The 12,067-nt window shown below is 39.1% G+C and overlaps 1 protein-coding gene across 1 annotated transcript in view; it reads left to right on the plus strand.

The window, feature by feature from the left end:
• Nucleotides 1-12,067, plus strand: part of LOC149256985 (silicon efflux transporter LSI2-like) — a 244,438-nt gene that overhangs the window by 112,189 nt on the left and 120,182 nt on the right.

Genomic DNA, 12,067 nt, shown 5'->3' on the forward strand with positions numbered 1-12,067 from the left:
CAGAAATTTCAGGGTATTAAAACCAACATTGGAAGCTCCCTGTAATATAAAACAAAAACTGAGCATTGCCCACAGAAATACTAAAAATGTAGCAGAAAAAGCACTTTGAACTGAGGTCCCAGCAAGATCTTCAACCTATAGGCACCAAATGAGCACTTTGGACAGAGGTTCCAACAAAATCTTCAAAGTATATATAGTTATAGTATATATAGTGTGTGTCCATAGAAAGTGCATTTTTTGATAGATAGTCTGCTGTAGAATTTAGTTCCCTTTATATGTGATGAAAACTGGTAACTTGGAAGTTGTTCCTTATCTCAGCTATCTTGTTTTTCCAAGAGGACAGATTTAAAACTTCCAGCTGGCTTTACTTGCCAACCAGTCAATTAAGCGTTTGGAGTCACCCAGAATTTGTATACATTTTATATTTTTCAACAAATCCATGAACATTAGGGCCCAACAAGCAATTAGTTCAGCTTTTCTATTTGTTCCATTCTGATTTTGAACTGCCCAGACTTCTTTCTTTCCATTATAATCATCCCCCTCCCCGCCTGCCGCCACCCATAATTATTCCATTGAGCTGCCCCATCAAAAAAACCAACTGAAAGATCATGAGAAATGCTAGAAAAATTGTGTCACTGCTTTTTTCTGTGTTGATCCAGGTTATGCTCCCTGAAATGGGAAACTATTTTAGAGGATTGTTGAAGAATACAAATGTTTGAACTTTTGAAAGTGACCATGTTCCTAAGTAGCCAGATCCCCCAAGCCACAAAAATAGGAAGAGAGCAAAAGTTTTTGTACTTCATCATCTAGTGTTGTAGGGTATCCTCAAAGGACTGCTCAAAGTTCTCTCTAATAACCAGAACCAGTAGAACAGATTGCCATGTTTTCTTGGTAATCTTACAACCTGCAAATAGATGGTCAACCAATTCATCCTAAAGCCTATAGAGGCAACATAGATTTGGCCTAGAAAAACCTCTTTTTTGAAGATTTTCCCAAATTAAAATTTTGTTTTGCAAGGCTAATCAAGTGAAACACTTCAACTTCTTAGGGATGTTCCATTTCCAAAAAAAGTTATTCCACCAGCTGAGATCCTAGAATGCTTCATGGTCATCCTATGCTATGAAGCTAAGTCAATTGAAACTGTATAATTTTCCTGTAGATTCACAAGCTCATGCAATGTACTAAAGCACAGGACAAGAATCTACGTCTACTTTCAACCAGCAAAAGCCAATAAATCGATGAAAACAATATGAAGAAGAAGAAGATAAATCAATGACACATAACACAAAATGTATGATGCAAAAGCATTCAACTCAATAATATCATTATATCTTAGTAGACATAGGGGGTCTTGTGTTTTCAAGGAAGTTGGTTTCTTATGTTTTGAATTAATGTAATTATTAAGGTTTTGAGTGATTTTAATGAGAGAAGCTAGAATAGGGATTTAATTAAGCATAGTGAGACATATTAATAAATATTCTCGAATATAGGAGAACATGAGAGAATCAGGATAGTTTAGAGATTGAGAGATTTGAGAATTAATTGTAAAACTTAGATTAGGAGTTAGTTCATGATTTTGTGGATTAGAGAGGATCCTTGGAGATAAGGAAGAGACTTTAGGATTTTGTTGAGAAGATTATGGATCTAAACCACGATTTGGTTGTAGAATCCTTTTGTATAAATGTAAGCCTAAAAGGCATAGTCAAGGGTTAGTTAGTTAGTCAAATCAAGTTAGTAGTTAGAGGTTTGATTGTAAGCCTACGGGCAGATTGTGAAACAAAGGCCACTCATATTGGAAATCAAGCCTGAGAGAAGAAACTGTGAATACCTGTTTATTAATACAAACAACTCAATTCTGAGTTTATGTGTGTGTGGAGTAATTTAGTTATAATATGTGGGTGAACTAGAGTAAGTTCTATGTAACAAAAGTTTCATGTGTAGAATCAGAGGCGGAATACAGAGAAGAATAACAGAGAGGTGTTATGGCGTTGTACACACCAACAGTACATGAGGAAGCCTTTAGTGTTGCAGTGAAGGTGGAGGAGCATAAAGGCATGAGCGGAGTTAAGAAGGAAGTTATGTGGCAGAACAACAAAAGACCAGAACCCTGAAGAAAGTTGAAACCACATAGGAACATTGAAGAAATGGCATCAAACAAAGTAAAGAGAAGGATGAAGGAAAAGATGGGGTAACAATGCACAGGAGTTGTTAGATCTAAAGACCAATGAACGAGGCTGAAGGCGATGGATGACTAGGATTAAGTCGTGCCACATAAGTAAAAGAAATGAACGGTGGAAATTAAATCCAAGTACTTGCGGAAGGTGAAAGGCGGGAATCGATATGCACCGTCAGATCAACAATGATTAATAACCGCAGTGGGGATATGAATGTACGGGTGCCTTGATTGCGGTTGAAGGCCCGCAATCGATTTTAGCCTTCGATCGCAAATTCAAATGCTCACGTCATAGTCAACTACGAGGATTGAGAGCTTGATAATCCGTGTGCTAGTTGAAGAGTCGCAGACCATAGGATTTGATGGCCTCCATCATCCAACGGATATTGGGCCGTAAAGAGATCGAACTTTAACTGCAAGGGCGGACCCGAACATTTATAGATTAAGGTTCTATAATCCTTATTTGCTTCGTAAGGCGGTTAAATGTCGTGTAAGTGGTCTGTGCGATATCATTGTGGACCATCGGATCAAATGGGTTTTGATCTATGGCACAGGATCACCGAGCAACTCTGTTGATTGGGAAAGACATCAACCGTCGGATTAAAGGTAAGATCGACAGTGGAGATTGAAGCCGGACCCAAGAAGGTTATAGGCGCGGTTTTATTGTATTTGAAGTCCGGTTGTGTTATTGCATATCGCATGTGAGAGGCGATGAAGTCACATGATGGTGTAATGCAATATTGTGATAGCCGTTGATCTGGTGGACAAAATCAACGGTGGAAAAGGGCCATCACATATCGCAAATCGGAAGTTCTGAATGCATATTCTATCGAGTCCTTTGAAACTCTGTGATTGCAGTAAAGGGACGAGTTGGCACGTAGAGGGGGTTTGGTTAATATGCGTGGTTATAGAATTAACTAGAGTTGTTATAAAGGTTGAAGGGTTGAGTTATAAGGTTCCGTGAAACAGGATTAACTAAGGATCAGACTGGGGTTAGTTGTTGAATTGTTCCACATGAGATTCAATTAAGGGGCCTTAAACCTTAAGTAATGAAGGTTTGACTAGGCAGGTCATTGAAATTCCTGGGACAGACGAGATTATGCATTTTATATGCATATTATGGGTATCGCAGGTTTTTCCTGCGTCATTTTGGTATCAGAGCAGAATTGTGACTGAAACATTTGATATTAAAGCACAAAGAAATTCTGTGTGAAAATTTCTTTGAAAAGAATTTAGAACAGAGTTATGTTTTGGAGGTGTGTATATAGGTGAATGGTGATGAAAGCAGGCAAGAGGAGATCAGATTCTAATCTGACAAATAGTAAGCACACAGAGACAATCCATTCAAAGTGCAGGTGAATGGTAGAAGAAGATTGTGTAAAGTATTGAAGGTGAGATGGTATGTTTTTATTTTGATTTGATTTGAAGATTGGAGAGTGTGTGCTCTTTATATTGATACATAGGTAACAACAAAAGAAGGTGAGAAGATTGCAACAACCTACAGCGAGGAGTGTTCAATTGGCTCCAGAGGAAAGAACCAGAGAGATGTTAAAAGACTGAGTCAGAGGAGAGAAGCTTAGTGAGGAATATGTAGCAAGAAGGAGACTTGTTACTACAGAGTTATTATTGCAACTCACAAGAAGATCACAAGAGAAATTCCACAGAGGATGTGGGTAGAATTGCTAAGTAATGAAGGAAGCTGATAAGACTTTCTAGGTGAAAGAAGAGGTGGTCAGAACCAAGTATTTCATTGTGATTGAAATACAAGAGGACAAGTGTGTTCTTAGAAGATGCAGATGAGTTGAAGCCTAAAAGAAGCAGGGAGAAGTGCTCAAAAGAGGTTCCAGAAATAGAGAACCAAGGGCTTGACAAAAGACCAAGTACAGAGGAAAGCTTGGTGAGGTAAGTGGCAGTAGGGAGGACTTGTCGTTGCAGAGGCTTTAATGCAGCTCATAGTAAGTGAGTGAGGAACTCATAAAGATGGAGGAGAAAATGACTACTGATAGTCATAGTAGAGGTTCTGAGGAAGACCACGACAGAAGAAAAGTGAAGAAGGATGATGTTGTTGGGTTGTGTTATATTCTTTCCATGACTAGCCCACGTAGTTAACCGGGGGTTAGAGGGGGGGAGGTCACAGGGGGTTTGAGGTGTACCCATAACCCCACTTTATGGGGTCCGGGGCAGTGCCCTGGAAAATTTTGGTTTTAGACCCTATGTTAGGTTGGGCGGACCCACCTATGGTTTTGTGCATGATTTTCACACATGTTTTTGGACGCGATGGTTTTCGGTCCATGGTTTTGGACGCGATGGTTTTCGGTCCATGGTATTGGATGCTTCGGCATGTATAAATATGTATTGTAACATTAAAAGGAACATAATGAAAAATCAAGCTGGTAGTCTCGGTTTTGGGATCCAGGGGAAAATCTATGTGTATATGTGTTTTATGTGTTATGCTCTCGCTTTTTTTCTTTTATGTGTTTTAGATTTCGTATGCAGGTAATTTCTGTACGGGGTTAAAACCTACATTTGGTATCAGAGCCAGGTTTGGCTTCAACGAGATGCCTTTGTTGCTGAGGGATTTCGCTCGGGCCTATGGTAGACCCTTTTCAGTGGGAGATCTGCGAGATCGATTCTGGTGGTGAAAGAAGATGGCGAGCAGTGGAAAGATAGAGATCGAGAAATTTAATGGTCAGAGTTTTGAGTTGTGGAAACTCAAGATGGAGGATCTATTGGTGGATAAAGATCAGTGGATCATGGTAGATCCGAGTACTAAACCAACAAGAGTGTCCGATGAAGAATGGAAGAAGTTGGATCAGAAGGCAAAGAGCACAATACGATTGTGTGTCTCAAATTCAGTATTGCTGAATGTATCAAGGGAAGCTACGGTGAAGGCTTTGTGGGACAAGTTAGGGACTTTGTACCTATCTAAGTCTCTAGTGAATAAACTGTTCCTGTGGAAAAAGCTATATAACCTGAGGATGAAAGATGGAGACTCGGTGATAGAGCATCTAAATGCATTTAATACTGTGGTAAGTCAGTTAGCATCTATTGATATTAAAATTTCAGATTAAGATAAGTGCATCAGTTTGTTGTGTTCTCTACCAGATTCGTGGGATAGTATGGTTATGGCAATAGGTAGCAATGCAACTGCCTTGCAGTTTGATGAAATAGTCTCATCCTTGCTGATAGAGGAGATGAGGCAGAAAAATATGGAGAGCCAGAATGGTGATGCCTTGTCTGTTCAAGGACGGTCCCAAAATAGAAACAAAAATAAGTCATCGAGTGGGAGATCTAAATCTAGAGGGAGATCTAAATCTCCATGAAAACCTGTAAAGGTGGTGTGCTGGAAATGCGGAAAGGAAAGACACTACAAAATGGACTGTAAATCTAAATCTCCTGATAAAGGAAAGGGATTTGATGATGCTCCTTCTGCAGAGGCGAAAACCATCTCAGATGAAGGTGGGGATGTGTACTTGGCTTCTTCAAGTACACATGTAGATCATGAGGCATGACTGATTGACTCAGGTGCATCCTGTCACTTCACTCCCCATAGAGAGTGGTTCTGTGAGTATGAGAAATATGATGGTGGTGATGTCTTCTTAGGGGATGATAGGAAAGCTAGAATCATTGGTCACGAAAAAGTAAAGTTGAAGTTGCAAGGTGGAAGGGTTAGAACACTTCCAGGTGTTCTGCATATTCCTGCATTGGCCAGAAATCTAATTTCTGTAAGCAAGCTAGATGATGCAGGTGTAAAAACAGTGTTCGAGAAGGATACCTGTAAAATGGTTTGGGGAGCACTGGTATTGATGCGAGGGGTTCAAATTGGATCTCTGTATAAGCTACAAGGTAGCACTGTTATTGATGGGTGCAACAGTTCTGTGGTTCCTGAAAGTGAAGCAGAAAATCTAGTGGTCTCTGGAGACAAGACTATGCTGTGGCATCAAAGACTTGGACATATTGGAGAGAAGAGCCTTCGAATACTTCATGGTAAAGGTATGGTAGAAGGTATGAGTAATAGTTCTCTGGATTTTGATTTCTGTGAAAATTGTGTATACAGGGAGCAGAATCGGGTGAGTTTCCCCTCTGGTAGTAAGAGGGTGAAATAGATATTAGAGCTTGTGCACAGTGATGTGTTTGGACTTGTGAAGGTTCCATCACTAGGTAAGTATGTGTACTATGTATCATTTATAAATGACTTTTAAGGAATACATGGATATATTTCCTTAAGAAGAAATATGAAGTCTTTGACAAGTTTAAAGAATTTAAGGCTCTCTTGGAAAATTAGACAGAGAAGAATATAAAGGTGCTGAGGACAGGTAATGGTGGAGAGTTTTGCAGCAATGAATTTGAAGAATTCTGTAAGAAGTGTGGTATAGCACGGCAGAAGACTGCTCCATATACATCTCAGCAAAATGGAGTTGCAGAAAGAATGAACAAGACGTTGATGGAAAGGGCAAGAAGCATGCTCAGTGGTGCCGGGTTAGGACAGAAATTTTGGGCAGAGGCAGTGGATACTGCATGTTACCTGGTCAACATGTCACCTTCATCAGCGTTGGAGGATAAGACTCCAAAAGAGGTATGGACTGGTAAGAAACCCTCTCTTTCACATCTGAGGGTATTTGGATGTGATGCATATGTACATGTTCCAAAGGATAAAAGAACCAAGTTGGATAGTAAATCTGAAAAGTGCATTTTTATTTGGGTATAAGGATGGTTTAAAGGGTTATAAGCTTTGGAACCCAGTAACAAGGAAGGTTGTGTACAACGGAGATGTGGTGTTCAGAGAGGTGAAATTTAATTCAAACATGAAGTCCAACCAAAGGAACCTGAGAAGATAGAGTTTGAGCTAAAGGAGGAAGAATCAGACTCTACAGCAGAGGAGGAATCAGAAGATGAAAAGCCACAAACTCCGGCTATGAGAAGATTAGTTCGAGAAAGAAGGCAACCAGAAAGGTATAGTCCATTTGCTTTCTGTTCAAATTTTTCTTTGTCTGTTACTGATGATGATCCCAGAACTGTGAAGGAGGTAGTAGATTTAGAGGATGGAAAACTCTGGAAAGAGGCCATGGTTGATGAAATGGCATCTTTGCACAAAAATGAGGCTTGGGATTTGGTGGAGTTGTTGGCTAGAAGGAAACCCATTGGCAGCAAATGGGTGTTCAAGAAGAAAACAAATGTAGAAGGAAAGGTGGAGAAATACAAAGCTCGGTTGGTAGCAAAAGGTTATTCCAAGGTGCCGGGAATTGATTTTGGTGATATTTTTTCTCCTGTTGCCAAGGTAACTTCTATTAGATTACTTTTATTTGTTGTTGCTGCTTTTGATTTTGAGGTAGAACAGATGGATGTGAAGACAACATTTCTTCACGGGGATCTCGAAGAGGAAATCTACATGAAACAACCTGAAGGCTTTGCGGTGAAGGGTAAGAAAGAACTGGTATGAAAGTTAAAGAAGTCTCTGTATGGGTTAAAATAGTCACCAAGCATGTGGTATCATAAATTTGATACATTTATATGGGGACTTGGCTTCACCAGAAGCAAGGCAGATCACTCTGTGTATTTTAAATTAATTGGTAACCGTGTTATTTATTTGGTCTTGTATGTGGATGATATGTTGCTGGTTGCAAATGACAAAGAAATTATCCAGGATTTGAAGACTCAATTGTCCTCCAAATTCGACATGAAAGATCTTGGTGCTGCAAACTATATTTTGGGCATGGAAATTAAAAGAGATCAGGAAAATAGGAAGCTCTGGTTAAACCAGAGGAAGTATGTCGAGACAATACTGCAGAGGTTTAATATGCAAGATAGTAAACCAGTGAAGGTTCCTATTCCTGTAAGTGTGAGGTTATCTGCTGAACAGTGTCCTAGGACACAAGAAGAGGAAGAGGACACGTCCCATGTTCCATATGCAAGTGCAGTCGATAGCTTGATGTATGCAATGGTCTGTACTAGACCAGACATTGCACATGCAATGGGAGTATTGAGCAAGTTTATGTCAAAACCAGGAAAGGAGCATTGGACAACAGTGAAGCGGATTTTCAGGTATTTGCGTGGCACTAGTGATTATGGTTTGTGCTACCAAGGAAGACCAATATTGGATAGAGTGTTGGATATTCATGGCTTTGTTGATGCAGACTAGGCTAGAGATTTGGATCAAAGAAGATCTACAAGTGGGTATGTGTTTAACATATTTGGAGGTGCAGTCAGTTGGATGAGTAAAAAAAAATTTGTAGTGGCACTATCAATTACAGAGGTAGAATACATGGCAGCCACTCATGCAAGCAAGGAAGCAGTTTGGTTGCAGAGATTGTGTTCAAGTATGGGGTTAGTACATGAAGCTATAAGGATAGACTGTGATAGCCAAAGTACAATTTTCTTGGCAAAGAACCCTGCATATCATTTAAAGACAAAGCACATTGATGTTCAATATCACTTTGTGAGGGATATGATAGAAGACAAAAATGTGTTGCTGGTAAAGGTGGACACTTTGAAGAATACTGCAGATGCATTGACAAAATCTATGAGCTCTGAGAAGTTCTATTGGTGTAGAGAAACAATGGGCATTGCAGGGCTAGCTAAATGACTAAGCTCTCTTGTGGCCCCCTGTGGAAAGAAAACAACAAGTGGGAGAATGTTTGGTTGTGTTATATTCTTTCCATGACTAACCCACGTAGTTAACTCGGGGTTTGAGGGGGGAGGTCACAGGGGGTTTGAGGTGTACCCGTAACCCCACTTTATGGGGTCCAGAACGCTGTTGGTTTTGGACCCTATGTTAGGTTGGGCGGACCCACCGATGGTTTTGTGCATGATTTTCACACATGTTTTTGGATGTGATGGTTTTTGGTCCATGGTATTGTATGCTTCGACATGTATAAATATGTATTGTAACATTGAAAGGAACATAATGAAAAATCAAGCTGGTAGTCCCAGTTTTCGGATCCAAGGGAAAATCTTTGTGTATATGTGTTTTATATGTTATGCTCTTGCATTTTTTATTTTATGTGTTTTAGAATTTGTATGCAGGTAATTTCTATACGGCGTTAAAACCTACATTTGGTTGTATCGGAGCTTGACAAAAGACCAAGTACAGAGGAAATCTTGGTGAGGTAAGTGGCAGCAGGGAGGACTTGTTGTTGCAGAGGCTTTAATGCAACTCATAGTGAGTGAGTGAGGAACTCATAAAGATGGAGGAGAAAATGACTACTGATACTCATAGTAGAGGTTCTGAGGAAGACCATGGTAGAAGAAAAGTGAAGAAGGAGGATGCCAAGGAAAATGGAAAGAGGATGAGTCAAGCGGAGTTTGATAAGGAAATTGCAGAGATGAAAGAACAACTTGATGCATTAAGGAGGATACTAGAGGAAAACCAAAGACTAGGTTGGGTATTAAAGAGGAAACCAGTAAAGTGGCATAAGCTATAGAGAAGGCTACAACAGAAGCAAGTAAAGTGGCTAATGGGAAAACTCAGAGAAGCTAATTTGGAAATGGAAGTTTCCATTTGTAAACCAGAACAGTTTGAAATTCTGGGTGAAGATGAAGAATGGAGATCAGTGAACTGTTGGGATAGTTCAGAGCAGCATACTGAAGTGTTGCCAAAGGAAGAAGAGACACTGAGGTCTTATGTTTTTAATTATAATGATTGTTTTGTGAGTGCAGGTTTTGCAGAGGATTGGCAGCCTTATGAAGCTGTCACAAAACTTGATAAAAATTACCAGAGTTCAGAGAACTTGGGTCAGCATACAGATGTACTGAGAGAGGGTGAAGAGGACCTTTCCGAGGATAAGTATTCTAGAGCAAAGTATGATGAAGAATGCCTCTTAAATGAGGAAAATATTGAATTGTTGCAACAGAAAGAAATTATTGATGAACTGATATTTGGAACTATTACAAAACAAGGACAATTCCTTGTGGTAAAAGGAGATGAAAATCAGCCTAAAAAGCTGATATGTGAAATGTTAGTTGAGGTTGTTGAGTCGTACATTTTTCAAACTGACAATTGTTGTGTGAATACAGGGATTATAAGTGTTGAATAGGAACTTATTTTTGTGGAGATGAATGAGACAGAATTGTCTATGGAAGGCAGTCCAATTGAATCATTGGGCAATAGTGACCATGTAAAGGATGAAGCTGGAAATGAAGAGCATTGTGATAAGACACTTTCTAAATGTAAGGAGGAAATTGAATTGCTAGATAATTTGCTAGGAGGAAATGGAAATAGAAAAGAAGTGGTTACAACAATATTTAACAGTAGCAGAGGGTCTTTAAAATACATGGAGATAGAAGAGTGTTTTGGTTCACAAACCAATAGTTTGTTTGCAGGAACAATGCATAGAATGAATTAGTGTGATGTTGTGATCGAAGAAATTAAACAGAAGTTATTTAGAGATGAAATGGAAGTTCAGAAACAACAAGAGGGTAAGGATGTAAGGGTGGTAGTAAGGAACCAACAACTACAAAGTGAAGGTAACTAGTAGAAGATTAAAGGCAAATTTAAAGAAGAGACTATGTTCGCTGAAAAAATAGTAAAGGATCATCATTCCATAATGATGATAGGCACAGTGGAGATAACCAAGGAAACTGTTGAAACAGTCAATAAAGAAGAAGGACCAAACTCTCATCAAAGGATCAGTGAATGGGAGGAAGAATTGGAGCTATTGGAGAAATGGCTGAAAGCACTAGTAGGGAAGAAAGAACCTGATGAAGATTGCAAAGGATATGCAAAAGAGGAAGAGAAAAGAGTCTAGCAAAGAAGTGAGTTGGACATAGAAATTGAATGGATAATGGATTTGATGAGAAAAGAGTCTCAAAGGGAGAAGACAATAGGAAGAAAGCAAAGCAGCAACAAGAAAAAGATAGCAGCAAACTATGAGAGCATCGCTAGTGGGGCAATGCAACATAAATTGTGGAGACCTGGAGAACAACAACGAACAACAACAACAACCAAGGACAAAATACAGAACAAAGTATGGGATCCAAGAGGACATAGATCAGAAGCACATGATTAGGAGACCATGATTATTTTCAACCTTGAGAGTCCGATGCAGGAGCATTTAGCTCAATAATATCATTATATATTAGTAGACATAGGGGGTCTTGTGTTTTCAAGGAAGTTGGTTTCTTATGTTTTGAATTAATGTAATTATTAAGGTTTTGAGTGATTTTAATGGGAGAAGCTAGAATAGGGATTTAATTAAGTATAGTGAGACATATTAGTAAATATTCTCGAATGTAGGAGAACATGAGAGAATCAGGATAGTTGAGAGATTGAGAGATTTGAGAATTAATTATAAAACTTAGATTAGGAGTTAGTTCCTATTTTTGTGGATTAGAGAGGATCCTTAGAGATAAGGAAGAGACTTAAGGATTTTTTTGAGAAGATTATGGATCTAAACCAAGAATTGGTTGTAGAATCCCTTTTTATAAATGTAAGCCTAAAAGGCATAGTCAGGGGTTAGCTAGTTAGTCAAGTCAAGTTAGTAATTAGAGGTTTGATTGTAACCCTATGGGCAGGTTGTGAAACAGAGGCCATTGGTATTGGAAATCAGGGCTGAGAGAAGAAATTGTGTAAATACCTGTTTATTAATACAAACAACTTGATTCTGAGTTTATATGTGTGTGGAGTAATTTAGTTATAATTTGTGGGTGAACTAGAGTAAGTTCTACGTAACAAAAGTTGCATGTGTAGAATCAGAGGCGGAATATAGAGAAGAATAACAGAGAGATGTTATACCGTTGTACACACCAACAGTACATGAGGAAGCCTTTAGTGTTATAGTGAAGGTGGAGGAGCATAAAGGCATGAGCGGAGTTAAGGAGGAAGTTATGTGGCAGAACAACGAAGGACCAGAACCCTGAAGAAAGCCGAAACCACAGAGGAAAATTGAAGAAATGGCA

Source organism: Pinus tabuliformis, chromosome 6 (genome assembly GCF_031772625.1).
Source record: "Pinus tabuliformis cultivar Carrire ecotype Pingquan chromosome 6, CPIR1, whole genome shotgun sequence".
In the NCBI taxonomy this organism is placed as follows: domain Eukaryota; kingdom Viridiplantae; phylum Streptophyta; class Pinopsida; order Pinales; family Pinaceae; genus Pinus; species Pinus tabuliformis.